General features: G+C 40.1%; 1 protein-coding gene across 1 annotated transcript in view; it reads right to left on the bottom strand.

Moving 5' to 3' along the window:
• The window catches only part of Fife (regulating synaptic membrane exocytosis protein fife), a 969,278-nt gene that overhangs the window by 360,256 nt on the left and 591,167 nt on the right, over window positions 1-17,855 (bottom strand). The window lies entirely within an intron of this gene.

The raw sequence follows: 17,855 nt of genomic DNA, 5'->3' as shown, positions 1-17,855 counted from the left end.
ACACCTGCCAATCTTAACCCTATCTGTGTCACACAGAAGAAGTGGTCCTTTCCATACACTGCGACACGTTTCTCAGATTATCATTACGAACCTCTGGAGGAAAGTTCCTAAACCCCTTAATTCACTTCACGGACCTCAAGTACCCGACGCCTCAAAGCAACTTCAATATTTCTGTTATTTTTGATCATGTGAATTTTTTTCTACGATTTTGCTTTAAGTCGCACCGACACAGATAGGTCTTACGGCGACGATGTGATAGGAAAGGCCTAGAAATGGGGAGGAAGCGCCCGTGGCCTCAATTAATGTACAGCTCCAGCATCTGCTTGACGTGAAAATGGGAAACCACGGAAAACCATCTTCAGGGCTGCCGACAGTGGGGTTCGAACCCACTATCTCCCGGATGCAAGCTTACACCTGCGCGACCCTAACCGCACGGCCAACTCGCCCGGTATGTGAATTCGTAGTTATGTGACATCTGGACATAAATTTTCACGAATAACATCTTGAACAGAAATTCCTTGTATGTTTACGCTGTTTGCTGTCAAATAACCTGCTACTGTGTTTGAGTTGGGCAGGTACAGTTGTTTGTTGTAAATTACCTGTGTGCCCAACTTCACTATCAAAGGTGATTCACGTAAATTTCTTGATGCCAGCCGAGTCTGCTATGGCAAATGTGAGTGTTTTCTATGCTATATTAAAAGCTAAACGTATTCCAAATATTTATCGATAGCTTTCATGTACTCATGGAAAATTGGAAAAGTTTAGCACAGAAAATTGGATTATAAGATTGTATTGTTAATTTCACAAGCAATATTTTTCATTAGTTTGTTTTGTACTTCGACATTTACATATTAGTGGTTCATTTATTGTAATATATAGTAATTGATTTCGAGGTAAGTTTTCAACTATGTGGTAGATGTACCTGCGGAGGAGATTAATTCATATATTTGTGCCATTTAATTACCGTTGTTACAAATGTGTCACAACAAAGAAGAAATTCGAAACAATGATATAGAGTAAGGCGAGGTTATAGAAAGGAATGTTAATGTAAATTAAATTTGATGGCACAATGTAATATTAGTCCGAGCGTTACAGGCTTAAATAGGAGTCAGGCTCAGAAATAAAACTCACAATTATGGAGAGAGCAGGCAATAAATAAATAAATAAATAAATAAATAAATAAATAAATAAATAAATAAATAAATAAATAAATAAATAAATAAATATCAATAAGTATATCCCTGGCACAACAGCCCATTAAGACATTATCTGCCGGTACGACTTTTGCCCAGTCACACTGCCTGAAGACACTGCGGTATCACGTAGTCAAGAACGACATACTCGACTGTATTGCTTGGCTCTCACGACCGGGTGCGCTGCCTCCCACATCGTCCAGCTCCTCGGTTGTTCTCACAAAACTGAGTGAACACTTTTCCATTATTCAGCCTAGCATACAATGACTTGGACTGACCAGGAATATAACCTGGGACCACTGGTGAGATGCATGCATGCTATCCCTACCCTACAAGGCAGGATAAATAAATAAATAAATACATAAATAAATAAATAAATAAATAAATAAATAAATAAATAAATAAATAAATAAATAAATAAATAAATAAATCTATGCAAATCATATCAGCCAACGGCGTAGATCTCTTGAAACTTTGCATAAAAACCGAAAAAAATCATTCGATGGGAGGGGAAGAGGGTGACTCTTGTATTTGGTTTGTTCGTTATCTTATATAACGGGAAACCAGCTGGATAATAATAACACTAATAATATTATGATAGGTTTATGTCTTTCTATTTTCTCCGGTCTTTGAAGACGCCGAAATGCCAGAAGTTTGCCCCACAGGAGTACTTTAACGTTTTCGGTTAATCTACAGGCACTAGACAGCATCTTCAAATACCATCGCAGTATCGGGGGAGGGAGGTTCGAACTCATCAACTTGAACTTAGAAACTCAGCGCTGTGTTTATCTCCGTACTGACTATGAAAGTCCCGGAAGGTAAAACTTCCACTATCCGCAACCTCAGGACTAGTGTAAAGCACTATGCCAGATACTCTTTGCCCCCAGGAAGAAATCTGGTACTCATTTATGGTGCAGGTTGAGTGAACCGCGGGCCTTGTGCCTTCCCAGAACTAAAAGTTTATTAATTTATCAACTTTTATAGGTAGATATGGAATCGAACCTACATACTTCCTAGCGAACCAAATACGCCTTTACCGTCTTGGATAAGCAGCCTCCACTATAACGAACACTTTTTAAACATAAATATTTAAATGAAAGGTAAATCTAGACGATGAAACTGTGAGTACAAAGTTAGTGAACGGGAGGGCAATAGCTGAGTGGCATAGTCACTAACTTCTCACCAAGGTGGTTAAGGTTCAGATCTCGGCCAATGCATGCGTGGATGTCCCAAGGCTATGATTACAATGTTAAAGCTCAGGTAAAACCACAAACCTACTTACTTATTTATTTACTTTTTAAACTAATGACGACTGAAGTAGGAATCTATAATTGCAATATTTGAAGAATATTATGAAATCATTTATCAGATACTTGCATTTTCTTGTAACCTAGTTCATATGCTCCTGGTTCTTCTTAGTGTACTCTATCTCAGAGGAAGAGTACTGGGCTTGTCCGGCTCCTACAGTAGTCGTGGCCTTCGGTTTGAAGGGCAACGGGTTCTATTCCTGGCCGAGCAAATTATTTTAAATGGGTATGGTTGAATCCCCTGACTCGGGGACTGGGTGTTTGTGTTTTGTCTTAATACACTTCTCTTCATCTACACGCAACATACCACAGTAACGATCACCATAGTAACACCCAAGAGTGAATACATCCCTTCATGTGGTGTTGGCGACAGGAAGGGTGCTCGACCACAAAACTGGGCCATACACACACCAAGTGCCGATCGCAATAAATTGGGAAAATACCAGGCTGAAGAATAAGGGTACTTAGTCACGTAAGTATGAAGTGATTCTTCAGATATCCTGGTTGACAATAAGAGAATAAATTAAAGTGTCTTCTACATCTCAAAGAACTATTGAATTCTAATATCTTTTTTCTCTTTTTTCTGTGGTTTTTTTTTACAATTTGCTTTACGTCACACCGACATAGATAGGTCTTATGGGGACGATGGGTTAGGAAAGGCCTAGGAGTGGGAAGGAAGTGGCTTGGCCTTAATGTACAGCCCCAGCATTTGCCTGGTGTGGAAGTGGGAAACCACGGAAAACCATCTTCAGGGCTGCCGACAGTGTAGTTCGAAAACACTGTCTCCCGGATTCAAGTTCACAAAGCTGCGCGCCCCTAACCGTACGGCCAACTCGCCTGGTGAATTCTATTTGATTCTATTTGATAAAGTACACAACATGGCTTATTGGTCTATGAATGATATGATACGTTCTCTGTTAACTGGATGAACAAACACTTTTTCAATTCATTTGCATAGAAATGTTTCTACAGCGGAACGATGCAACACAAAAGAACATTATTTCACGTACAAACTTGGACAGTTCAGCCAGATTGTCTGAAAATCATAATATACTTTAATTTAAATGAAATGAGTGAATGTTTGAAGACGAGAAGTCGTATAATTCCGTTCAACTTCATTCTAATTTACATAGTTAGCCTGCCGGGGAGAGTTCTGTATGCTGCTGTTGAACGAATATCGCAGACACTTGTGAAATTTACTACGGCCGCTCGTGTTCAATTACAGAGAAACCTTTTAGATGCAAATAAACTCACAAACACACACAGATAGACCTTGAACTCTGCTTTAATTTTGGACTCCATTGTTCACTTTATAAGCCGATGGTGATACTCGCACAGAGGAGACTAGTGCTCTTGATCAAGACCATAACTGGCAAGAAGGCATCACGCCTCGTATATCACCGATTGATTTGCGCTTTGGAAAGAACATTGGACGAATCTAATGGTTTAACGTGATATGTAGCTTAGGCACCAATAACCTCTCGTTTTAGAGATATTCGTAATTATTAAAAATATTGTCAATAAGATGTTTTATTATTACCAATATGCACCACACCTGTCCGATTCGTTGGCTGAATGGTCAACGTACTGGCCTTCGGTTTAGAGGGTCCCGGGTTCGATTACCGGCGGGGTCGGAGATTTTAACCTTAATTGGTTAATTCCAATGTCTCGGGGGCTGGGTTTGTGTGACGTATTCAGCATTAGAAATCATCCTAAGTAGGGCTCTCATCTTCACAGACATGCAGGTCGCCTAATAGATCGTCTACGAGAAAAAGACCCGCACCAGGCCTCTCCGGAGGCCATACGCCACAGAAGAAGTGCTTCAGAAATTAATTTTACCCAAATATATACTTGTAAGTTTCGTACAAATTCATTATAGAATAACTCTGAACATATTTAATAGTCTCCCTGAAGACATAAGAGAGAAATGCAAATTGCTTACTTTTAAGCGTAAACTAGTAAGCGTAAACTACCTCATGTCAAACACAGTTTGTATATAATTTAGATTACATCTGACGTGTAATTGAATGTATGTACTGCACAATTACGAGCTTAGGCTTAGGTGCCTCTTGAATGAATAAATAAAAAATAGAAATAAAATTAAATCAACGCAGTGCACCCGTGCATGTAATTGGTTTATCAATTTTTTTTTTTTGCTAGTTACTTCACGTCGCACCGACACAGATAGGTCTTATGGCGACGATGGGATAGGAAAGGACTAGGAGTAGAAAGGAAGCGGCCGTCGCTTTAATTAAGATACAGCCCCAGCATTTGCTCGGTGTGAAAATGGGGACCCACGGAAACGATTTTCAGGACTGCCGACAGTGGGTTTCGAACCCACTATCTCCCGGATGAAAGCTCACAGCTGCGCGGCCCTAACCTCTCAAGTATTAAATATTTTGTTTTATATATAAGAGGAGGTTTTGTGAGGTGCAATACTAACATACTAACATCGGGATTTTTATCACTAAGTTTCCTAATTACTTGTCGGGCAGAGTCTGCTACTGTCTGGAATCGTGGGAATGTTAATATTACCTGGATAGGTACAGAGGGCAACAGAAAATTGTATGTGCCACAGCCCTTTGTAAATTGTCTGATTTATTGTATTTCACAGGTTTGAATTTGTTGAGCAAAATAATTTTTATGGTAGGTAGTTCACTCTGTTGATAAATGCAGATGTAACAATGAAGTAAGTTAATTCCCCGTTCTGTGAGTCACATAGCAAGCAAGGTTAGATGAGTGGACTTCTCAAAAAGAATACACCACCCAGTATTCAGTGCGGGAGGATAGGCTCGCACAAGAAGTTATTGCCAGTCCGATTGTTGTAAGTAATCTGTCTTTGTGTGATAAGCAGGTGAGATACCACCCAGCATTCAGTCCAGAACTCGAAGAGGACAGACTCGCAACAACAAATAACCAATCTGGTTATTGCCAGCTCGATGTTAAAATGAACCCATCCTTGTCTGGTAAACAGGTAAAAATCTAGGAAGAATTTTCTTTCCCACATACTATGAACTGGTGGTTATTTACGGTCATTCTCATTACAACGCGTCGCCTGCTGTACAGTTTATACGAGAAACATTAACAAGATAACCACTGTGAATAGTCTAGCTGATAAGCAGGAAACTAAATATACAGTATATATGTGGTTATTCAGCTATGTTGTCCACATAACATATTTTCTGATTCCTTATAGATGTACACATTGTCATGTTGCGGTACTAACCAGAAGTAGTGTAGACTCACAGTGTTCCACACATTATGGTACTACTCACAGGTAATGTAATGCGAACATATAACACAGACCTATGGTGTTTCTCACATTGCGGTGCCATTTACAGGCAACGCAAACCTATAGTGTTCCTCGCATAGGTGGAGTAATCACAGGGACTCGTACTATCCCGTGGTGTTCCTCACATACTGGGTACTAATCATAGGCAAGGCAGACCCACCGGTCGCCCATATTGTGGTACTAATGACAGGCAACGCCCAGACCTGTGGTGTTTCTCATAATAATGGTACTAATTACAGGCAACATAAGCCCGTGGTGTTCCGCATGTGGTGGTACTAATCACAGGTGATTTAAAACTCACCCTGATTCACACACTGTCGCTACTAATCACAAACCTATTGTGTACCTAACATAGTGGTACTATGCGCAAGTAAAAGCGACTCATGGTGTTCCCCGCGTGGTGGTACTAATTATAAGTAGTCTCATCGTTGTAATTCGATCACCCTTTTGTCGCCCCTTTTAGTTGACTCTTACGACAGGCAGGAGATACCATGGGTGTATTCTTCGCCTGCGTCCCCCACCCACACAGTGCGATGTGTGTTTAGTCCGCGAGAGCTATTTTATTTCGCTCAAGTGCGCCGGCAAGCCAGTTAGAACTCCCTATCCGCCACCTGGGACGCGCCACGTCGGAGCATCACCTCTCCCCCTGCTACGCCAGCGTAGTAGGTTCGTGGGGTCCATGAAGGTACGAGATGAAGGGATAATTTAAAATTTACCTACTGACTGGGATGAAAATGATCATGAATTTAAAATTATCAGTGGATTTAATTTGCAATGCCGCATTTTCGATAACATCCGTCCGTCCGTTCTACTGGTCCGATTTGCGTCATTTTTATTTTATTCTCTCCGGAATTACCTGCCAGTGAATCATGAGGCATTAATAGGTTTCGACTTCAACTAAATTTGAGTAATATTAAAATCAAATAATTACACGATCACTCCAATAATTGCAGGCATACACTTACCCTAACCCGCAATACATTCTGTACTTAGCAGGTTGCTAAGCGACTAACACTTACATTAATATTCTGATAAATGTGATTTTCATCCTTAGTAATGTCATTGCACGCAGCCATGTTTGATTACTTCCTGTCAAGCCAGAGAGTACACACTTCCTCTGATCACGGAAGAATACCATTCTCTGCTAGATGCTCTTTGATTCTCTGACCTATCCCAGGTTCTAAATAGACTCAACAGATGGCAAAACGTTCCTAATACCTTACATGCTGCTAAGAGAAATCAGTCTACGTACGTACAGACGGGAAGGTGTCAAGTCAACCAGTCTTCTGTATGGCCATTAATGAAGCGCAGGGACAAACTCTTGCACAAGTGGGTGTCTTCTTACCCGAACAAGTATTCAGCCACGGCCAATTGTACGTTGCACTATCTCTGGGCAAGATCGTCTGAAAATGTTAAGATACAGATACGGCCGAATGGTCGAATCACAGTGAATATTGTATCGAATGTAGTGTCATAAAACTGCATTACGAATGAATCACTTATTATATAGCGGTATTAAATTTTCATAGAAATATTTGAAAAGGGCAGGCAAAACAATATAACTACTATAGGCATATCAAAACGAGTTATCTGACCTATTTATAACGAATGTTGCGGAGCAGCACGGGTCCACTAGTTAATTATTAAAACAAAAATTAAAATGTAATAACTAGGGCTCGGATGTTTAAGACCTAAAAATAACCCAAATAAGCAAGCAAATATGACCTCAAAAGTGACTAAATATGACCTGAAAAGCGACGAAATATGACGTAAAAATTGAAAAAATATGACCCAAAAATGATTGGTCTAAATATAGCCTTTTTAAAATAAGTTATAAATCGAAACAGCAATTCCTTTGATACATATTTGTTAACTAAATTGTTTATTCTTACTTTCCTATTCATTTTCTGAATATACATGTTTAGCAGTTATTCACAGTCTATTGTCCTCGATTTCCTCATCAAAAATTTGTGAATACATACCTATAAAGTACGAAATTCGCTAAGTTTATCAGATCACACAACATGTTAAAAATCAAAACATGTTTGCACCCTTCATTGTTGGTTTAAAATACGAGAAAACTAGAAATAAATATTTTTTTAATATTTTGGAACGTTTAAACCCAGATTACATTAATATTACTCAAAGGCGTTAAAGTTTAAATTGAGCACCACGTCACTGCTGTCGAGTATGCACTCATCTTGAAATGTACATGTACCTTCTCCTCTTAGAACATCATTTGTCTTGCACACACTTCGATTAAGCACATTTTAAATTTTCCATTTTACAATGACGCCAACTATTCCATGTGATTGTTGTGCTGAAAGTTCAACGCTTCTCACATTTTCAATACTTGCATGGATTTCTAAGCTAGCAGTTTCTCAAAGAGTAATTGCACTCGATATACTTCCAAAGTTCGACTTAATATATGCCAGATTTTCTGACAAACTGTAGGAAAACAATTCATGTGCAATCTTGATAGATGCGGCAGAGTATTCCACTTGTATTAAGTACAGATGTGATACGGAAAAGCAGTTTTGTGAATACTAGTTCTCATTTGGAAAGTTGACGATGATTTTGCACAGCTACAGCTGTCGCAAAACCGCCGAAATATGACCGAAATATGACGTTCCTACTAAATAAACTCAAAATATGATCTTAAGACAAAAAATAGCCAAAACATGCATTTATATGACAGATAAAAGTCACTTAATTGTGACGATAATCACCTGATTTGCACCAAAATCCAGTCAGGTAATAAAATGGAGACAAAGAAAAAGTATGACTTTTCCTAAACATCCGAGCCCTAGTAATAACATTTATTAATAAGGAATTTTTAAAATTGTCATAAAGCTTAAAAGCAAAAAAGTTAAAACATTGTTTCGAAGATAAAAATACAGTTAAGATATTATAGGCGTAGTTTACAGTAACATACATGTTAAAAAATAAGAATAATAATGTCATTGTTAAAACGAGAAGACAGACCGGGCGAGTCGGCCGTGCGGTTAGGAGCGCGCAGCTGTGAGCTCACACCCGGGAGATAGTGAATTCGAACCCCACTGTTGGCAGCCCTGAAAATGGTTTCCCGTGGTTTCCCATTTTCACACCAGGCAAATGCTAGGGCTGTACCTTAATTAAGGCCACGGCCGCTTTCTTCCCATTCCTAGGTCTTTCCTGTTCCATCGTCGCCAAAATACCTATCTGTGTCGGTGCGACGCAAAAAAAAACAAAAAAAAAAGCGAGAAGAAAGACCGCTATCCCTCATAAAACGGATGACGTGGTCTACAGACTGTTCGTCATCTCGTATAAGTTTTAGACTATGGTACAGGTCAGCCAGGTAAACATGGGCATCGTAAGTACACACTGGGATGTTTTCTCTCTTTAGTAAGGAGTGGGTCGCTGCATGGCCGTTTCGAAGACGGTACACTACTTCTACTTCCCTCCGGCATACCGGATGGTTATGAATGGTGCGAAACAGGCTAGATCATTCTGTTATTTTTGGAAATTAAATGAAAACTTTCTTAAATTTTTTTGAAGATGACCGAGGAATACAAACCTGCAATCTTCTGCATCCATGGATGACCCGTGGAGAACTAATGTCGATCGGTTAAGGTATCTCAATTTGATTTCCTGACCCTCAAAAATAACGAGACATTAAAGTGATATCTTGGTCCACCATGAATGTGTAAAAACGATCACTCACCCATCAACGTATTACAGTATCAGGGCTTTCACATTTCTGGAAATGTCCGTAGTTGATGACTAGCAGACTCGCTGAAAACTGTCGCAAAATGAAAGTCTGCACAATCGCTGTTGCATTATCCGTGAAACCATACACATTAAAGTCGGGAGAGTGATATCAAAGCGGCGCTAATGTTATTATGTTAGCACTCTGGTCTGCGCCAGACGGCTAATGCACTGAATCCCTTACCTTCATGACCAGCTTTCATCTCTCCCATAAGCATTATTATGTAGCGGAGATTATCAGAAAAGAGTGTTCACAGAGGTTGCAAGAGTGAGGAACATATAAGCTGCGAGTAAAATTTCTTTCTATCGGAGAGTAATACAAAGAGAACATCAAAGGAACGATCACGGAATAGTGGAAGGTAAACTTATTGATAGTTAAGAATAAAAGAGGAGAAATTTTATATGTAATGGATCTTAAACGCACGTTTAATGGTGAATAAATATTATTACCGTGGCTTTATCTTGAATAAACTGTGATTGTATTCCTCTAAATACCCAAGTTCCTGAATAATCAATGCCATTCTTGTATTCCTTTTCAAGTGTGTATCTATCTATCTATCTATCTATCTATCTATCTATCTATCTATCTATCTATCTATCTATCTATCTATCTATCTATCTATCTATCTATCTATCTATCTATCTATCACACTTTTGCCTTACATTGCTCAGAATAAAAACAAAGAAGGGTATTTCTGTATCGAACGTGTCCACAGTAACAAGGAAATGCACTTTTCAATTTCCCGTCGTCTCTTTCTGTCTGTCTGTAGGTATGTATTTACGCGCATCACGAGAAAATGGCTGAAGAGAATGTAATGAAAATCGGTATGCAATGTTGGGGAATGAGCTACTACAATCGAGACTGTAAATAATTCTATTCACGCTAAATGAAATGGTAGTTTAGGGTAAGGTCTAAAATTTAATTCTCAAATATTTATGTTATTAGTGGTCCTATCGATAAATACTACATAACTAAAGTTATATAGCATTAAATGTCCAATAATTTATGTCTTATGCATTTTTACCGTACCTGATATGATAACAGAGATATTCATGAATTTGTATTTTTGTTGTTAAGTCCGTACAACGCCGAGCCACGAGAAAATGTGTTAACAGAATTTAATGAAAATCGGTGTGTAAGGAACTACAGTCTGAACTATAAATAATTTTAATCAACATGGATAAAACGGTAGTTTAGGGGAAGGCGCTTACAATTTAATTTTTAAATACATGTTAGTGGTCCTATCGAAAAGTACTGTATAACAAAAGTTATAGAGAATACAATTTCCGATCATTTATGTCTTATTCAGTTTTACTGTACTGACTATGATAAGAATGGTATCACAGAGTGGAAAGAAAACTAAATGTGAAGGCCTACAATATCGAAGCTCATAAATTGATCAACAATAACATTACATTGACCATTGTTTGTTGTGATGTTCTTTGTCTCTTCTGCTGCCACTCACCTCCGATAGATGAGATTACTGCTCTGTACCAAATAAAACAGCCTGCCAGAATATTGGCGGGAGGTAGCTGGGGAGTAATAATTGGAGGGGGTGTTCACGGCTGTCTGCGGCCTGGTCATTCCAGATCTAGAACTTTGGACTGTTTGATCGGCAACCTAGTACTGTTCGTTAAAAGTGGGAAAATGTGTGTTTTACCCCCGAGTATTTCATATAATAGCACTGCATTTAATCACAACATTCCTATAAGTCGTGTTTGTAATGACCTATGTTGATTTCAGTTGGGAAAGCCATAAAATCAATCTTTTTGATGATATAGAAAGACAGGTGGAGAGCGAGTGCCTGCCATTATAATGAACACTCCCAAACTTGATTGTGACTGACAGTAATGAAGAGGGCCTGCCATTACAATGAAAATTCCCTAACATAGTTTTCACACGAGAAGAGACGTATAGTGACTTCCCCATCGCGTTTCTGGGGTAACGTTAAGAGCTATGCAATTTAATAAAATCTTACTCACAATGACGTGTACACTACCTAACCTAGAATTCTGTATGCAATATAGAATTTCGTAGCGAAGCACGGGAACATTAGTTGGTTTATAAATAAAATAGCTTCTGCATTGTATTCATCACTGAAGAGTTTGTCTTTTTTGTCCAGTTGCAGCAGTAATGCCACCTAGTGGAGATGAATGGCACCAGAAACGGGAGTTGGTGATTATTAATTTAAAGGGAAGTGCTTCTACGCAACACTTCCCGGTTAACACCAATAAAATATATATATTTTTTTAAAGGTTGTCTCACTCCCATTTGACAGGCGAGGGACTCCTTGGAAACAGCTTAGCGAACGAAATGGAATTCGATGGGGAGCTATCAATATTAATGGGGCTTATGGAAGTAAGAAAGTAGAACTGGCTGAGTCAACAAAAGGGATGCATCTGGATGTGCTAGGAGTAAGTGATATACGGGTAAAGGGAGATAACGAGGAAGAGATAGTAGATTATAAAGTGTACCTGACGGGTATTAGAAAGGGAAGGGCAGAGTATGGGGTAGGGTTGTTTATCAGGAACACCACTGCACGCAACATAGTTTCTGTTAGGCGCGTAAATGAGGGAATGATGTGGGTAGATTTGTCAGTTGGAGGAATTAGGACAAGAATTGTGTCCGTGTATTCACCATGTGAGGGTGCAGATGAGGATGGAGTTGACAAGTTTTATGAAGCATTGAGTGACATCGTGGTCAGTGTCAACAGCAAGGATAGAATACTGCTAATAGACGATTTCAATGCGAGAGTTGGCAATAGAACTGAAGGATACGAAAGGGTGGTTGGTAAATATGAGGAAGGTATGGAAGCTGATAGGAATGGGAAGCGTTTGCTGGACTTCTGTGCTAGTATGGGTTTAGCTGTTACGAATACATTCTTCAAGCATAAGGCTATTTACCGCTACACATGGGAGGTTAGGGGCATCAGATCCATAATAGACTATATCTTAATCGACTTCGAATTCAGGAAATCTGTTAGGAATGTACGAGTTTTCCGGGGTTCGATGATACAGACCACTATCTGATCTGTAGTGAACGAAGTATCTCTAGGCCTAGGGTAGAGAAAGCGAAATATGTCTGCAAACGAATAAGGGTAGAAAATTTCCAGGACGAGGAAATTAGACAGATGTACATGGTAATGATCAGTGAGAAGTTTCGAACAGTAGACAGTAAGCAGATTCAGGATATAGAAAGAGAATGGGTGGCATACAGGGATGCGGTAGTAGAAACAGCAAGGGAATGCCTAGGAACAACTGTGTGTAAAGATGGGGAAAGGCAAACATCCTGGTGGAATGAGAGCAGCTTGTAAACGTAAAAAGAAGGCTTATCAGAAATGGCTCCAAACAAGGGCCGAGGCAGACAGGGATTTGTACTTAGATGAAAGAAACAGAGCGAAACAAATAGTTGTTGAATCCAAAAAGAAGTCGTGGGAAGATTTTGGTTATAACCTGGAAAGGCTAGGTCAAGCAGCTGGGAAAGCTTTCTGGACAGTGATAAAGAATCTGAAGAAGGGAGGGAAAAAAAGGAAATGAACAGTGTTTTGAGTAATTCAGGTGAACTCATAATAGATCCCAGGGAATCACTGGAGAGGTGGAGGAAATATTTTGAACATCTTCTCAACGTGAAAGGAAATCTTCCTGGTGGTGTTGCGAATAGCCAAGCTCATGGGGTGGAGGAAAATGAAGCTGGTAAAATTACGCTTGAGGAAGTGGAAAGGATAGTAAATAAACTCCATTGTCATAAATTAAACCTGAAATGGCGAAGTATAATGGGAAGGCAGGGATGAAATAGCTTCATAGAGTAGTAAGATTAGAATGGAGTGTTGCTAAGGTACCTTCAGGTTGGACAAAAGCATTAATTGCACCTATCTATAAGCAAGGGAACAGGAAGGAAGGCAACAACTATCGAGGTATCTCATTGATTAATATACTAGGCAAAGTATTCACTGGCATCTTGGAAGGGAGGGTGAGATCAGTAGTTGAGAGGAAATTGGATGAAAACCAATGTGGTTTCAGACCACACACGGGCTGTCAGGATCAGATTTTCAGTATGCGCCACGTAACTGAAAAATGCTACGAGAGGAATAGGCACTTGTGTTTATGTTTCGTAGATCTAGAGAAAGCATATGGCAGGGTACCGAGGAAAAAGATGCTCGCCATACTGGGGGACTATGGAATTAAAGGTAGATTATTAAAATCAATCAAGGGAATTTATGTTGAAAATTGGGCTTCAGTGAGAATTGATGGTAAAATGAGTTCTTGGTTTAGGGTACTTACAGGGGTTAGACAAGGCTGTAATATTTCACCTTTGCTGTTCGTAGTTTACATGGATCATCTGCTGAAAGGTATAAAATGGTAGGGAGGGATTCAGTTAGGTGGAAATGTAGTAAGCAGTTTGGCCTATGCTGACGACTTGGTCTTAATGGCAGACTGTGCCGAAAGCCTGCAGTCTAATATCTTGGAACTTGAAAATAGGTGCAATGAGTATGGTATGAAAATTAGCCTCTCGAAAACTAAATTGATGTCAGTAGGAAAGAAATTCAACAACATTGAATGTCAGATTGTGATACAAAGCTAGAACAGATCGATAATTTCAAGTATTTAGTTTGTGTGTTCTCCCAGGATGATAATATAGTAAGTGAGATTGAATCGAGGTGTAGTGAAGCTAATGCAGTGAGCTCGCAGTTGCGATCAACAGTATTCTGTAAGAAGGAAGTCAGCTCCTAGACGAAATTATCTTTGCATCGGTCTGTTTTCAGAGCAACTTTGCTTTACGGGAGCGAAAGCTGGGCGGACTCAGGATATCTTATTCATAAGTTAGAAGTAACAGACATGAACGTAGCGAGAATGATTGCTGGTACAAACAGGTGGGAACAATGGCAGGAGAGTACTCGGAATGAGGAGATAAAGGCTAGGTTAGGAATGAACTCGATGGATGAAGCTGTACGCATGAAGCGGCTCCGGTGGGGCGAAAAGAGGAGGATAGGTTACCTAGGAGAATAATGGACTCTATTATGGAGGGTAAGAAAAGTGGAGAGAGACCAAGGTGACGATGGTTAGACTCAGTTTCTAACGATTTAAAGATAAGAGGTATAGAAATAAATGAGGCTGCAGCACTAGTTGCAAATAGAGGATTGTGGCGACGTTTAGTAAATTCACAGAGGCTTGCAGACTGAACGCTGAAAAACATAACAGTCTTTAATGATAATGTATGTATGTATGTATGTATGTATGTATGTATGTATGTATGTATGTATGTATGTATGTATATATGTATGTATGTATGTATGTATGTATGTATGTATGTATGTTGTTTTATGTTGCACCGACATAGATAGGTCTTACGGCGGCGATGAGATTGGAAAGACCTAAGCGTGGGAAGGAAGCAGCCGTGACCTTAATTAGGGCACAGCCCCAGCTTTTGCTTGGTGTGAAAATGGGAAACCACGGAAAACCATATTCAGATCTGCCGACAATGGGGTTCGTGCCCACTATCTTCCGTATGCAAACTCACAGCTGCCCACTAACCGCACGGCCAACTCGCCCGATAATAAACATAGCTTTTTGGTTTTACGTTCCACTAACTTTACAGTTTTTGGAAACGCCAAGGTGTCGGAATTTTTCCCGTAGGAGTTGTTTAACGTGCCGGGAGATCTACTGACACGAGGCTGATATATTTGGGCACGTTTATGTACCACCGGACTGAACTTGGATCGAAGTCACCGACTTGAAATACCAAGCCCGGGCTTGTTGACAGTAATCAGAAGAGAAAAGTCTCGACTCGTCGAAAAGTGAAAGTGGGAACAGAACCACAGCTGACCAAGGGAGGCTAGATAGAAAAGCCGAAAATAAGGGATTGACACAAGGAAGTGAAGAATATACCACTCAGCTGTGGTACCCGTGGTCTCCAACCCATTCTCCCAAGTTGAGAGGCCTTAGAGGAGGTAAAGTGTGAACAGGAGAGACAGAGCAGACCTCGGATGACTATAGCCAGTCAGTTAACAGAGGGTTTTCCGTATAGAACCTGACCACTCGCATAGGTGTCCGGACATTTGCGGTCACGGACAATTGCGGTCATCACAAAATCACGGACATTTGCGGTCACTGAGATAAACTTGTGCCCACTCGTAGAAATTCCCCAGTTGTCACAGGACATTTGCGGTCACTGCAGCAGGAGGTGGACCTCATTAGCTTAATCTCCGGGTATCCCCGCTAACCTGCCTGAGCTATGTAATGCTCCCTCCTTGCAGATCAACATTTTTCTCTCGCCGGCATTATTTAGAGAATGATACCTTCAGACATAAACACAATTCTATATCGAAACTTCCTGGTGTAAGTATTTACTGTTGTGTGCTGTAATGGATTTGACATTCACTAATAAGGCAACTGGTTATATGTACAGAAAGTATAGGGAAGGTCAACATGAAATCGTCACCTGGGTGTGTCTGGAGGAGAAGAACAAGTGATGTCGTGTTTTTGGTAACATACAATTCTGTAGATGATAAATAAATATATTATATTTCCTATCCAGCCTCTCTTGGTCAACTCTTGTTCTATTCCGACCCCACGGTACGATGTTTGCCAAGCCCAGGCAGTCTTACATTTTCACGTCCTTCGTGGCTTTTCCCTTGTTTTTTTCCCTAAAAGGGAGTCGGACCTATTCGAATTTTTTTCTGTTTAGTTTTAAGGGAGGATGGTGGCACCGTTCTAATTTCCCACAAAAGCAGTAATCACCACCATCACGAAAACTAAATCATCATTGCCGGCGGTGTGAACGGTGTTGTACACATGTTGACTTGGCCCTGTTTTTCGCCCGGATACCCTTCCTAATTTCAACGCTGTGTGGAGACTTTTCTTGATTTCAACCCTGTGTGGAGGGATGCATTCACTATGGCGAGTTTCTGCGGTATTTGTTAGTGTAGTGCGTTAACCAGATGCGATTAAAATCCCCGAACCGTCCTGGAATCGAACCCAGAACCTCTGATTCGAATACCTTGACGCCAATCATTTAGCTAATATAAAAACGAAATATGAGTAAAAAATTTGAAGTACACACAGAAAATAATAATTTTATTTGTAGGCCTAAAGATTTTGTTCCAAGGCTTTGTAATATTTCACAAGCTCGTATATTTGATATTTAAACTCTAATACTCCACAAAGTGAATTTTTATATACAAACATCAGAGGCTAATTCAAAAAATAAGTTTCCTATTTATTTATCGTGGAATAATTAAAGGTAGGCCAAGGTAAAAGACACTGTTTTATTCCGCACCAGTCCTTCATTTTCAGAAAAACAAAAGTTAATCCATCGTCAATTAATTAAATGAACTTATTTATTTATTTATTTATTTACTGGCCTCCGTGGCTCAGGTGGCAGCGCACCGGACTCTCAGCGCTGGGTTCCGTGGTTCAAATCCCGGTCACTCCATGTGAGATTTGTGCTGGACGAAGTGGAGGCGGGACAGATTTTTCTCCGGATTTCCCTGTCATGTTTCATTCCAGAAACACTCTCCAATATAATTTCATTTCATTTGTCAGTCATTAATCGTTACCCCAGAGGAGTGCGACAGGCTTCGGCAGCCGGCACAATTCCTATCCTCGCCGCTAGATGGGAGCTTCATTCATTCCATCCCTGACCCGATCAAATGACTGGAATCAGGCTGTGAATTTTCATTTATTTATTTACTGATTTATGTATTTATTTATTTCTGGTAGTCTAACGTCACGCTAAATATTTTTCGGAGAAAATGCGATGGGAAAGAATTAAACTCAGTGGCTCGCACGGTTGAGGCGCTGGCCTTCTGGCCACAACTGGCAGGTTCGATCCTGCCATCCCACGCTCCCAAGTTGTGAGCGCCCGGGGCCCCATTTAGTCGCCTCTTACGATTATTTATTTAGCGTATGATGAATACAATATTATTTACAATATATACAACTACCATCTCAAGCTCGTAACTAAAGTTCCATGTCAAAATTTAATAGCCAGAGAAGAGCTTCGTTTGAGACACAGTTTAAGTCCTCAATAGAGCCTCTGTAACTACGCAAAGGACACTCAAATGCAAGGTGTTCCACTGTCTGTTCCCCTTGTCCGCAGTCACACTGCGGTGATGTCTTCCATCCCCATTTGAAGAGAGTGGCTCCACATCTACCTTGGCCGGTCCTAATTCGATATAGCATCCTCCACTGCCGTCTGGGAAGAGAAAAACCATCTGGGCACTTGCATGGGTTCTCAATGATGTGGTGATGTGGTAATGCGGATTGCTGTTGCCATTGTTCTTTCCAGGCGTCCGATACATTAAAGGAGGTGTCCTG

The sequence above is a fragment of the Anabrus simplex genome, chromosome 1, assembly GCF_040414725.1.
Source record: "Anabrus simplex isolate iqAnaSimp1 chromosome 1, ASM4041472v1, whole genome shotgun sequence".
Classification (NCBI taxonomy): domain Eukaryota; kingdom Metazoa; phylum Arthropoda; class Insecta; order Orthoptera; family Tettigoniidae; genus Anabrus; species Anabrus simplex.
The sequence above is the reverse complement of the archived record's forward strand: the minus strand, read 5'-3'. Positions and strand labels throughout refer to the sequence as shown.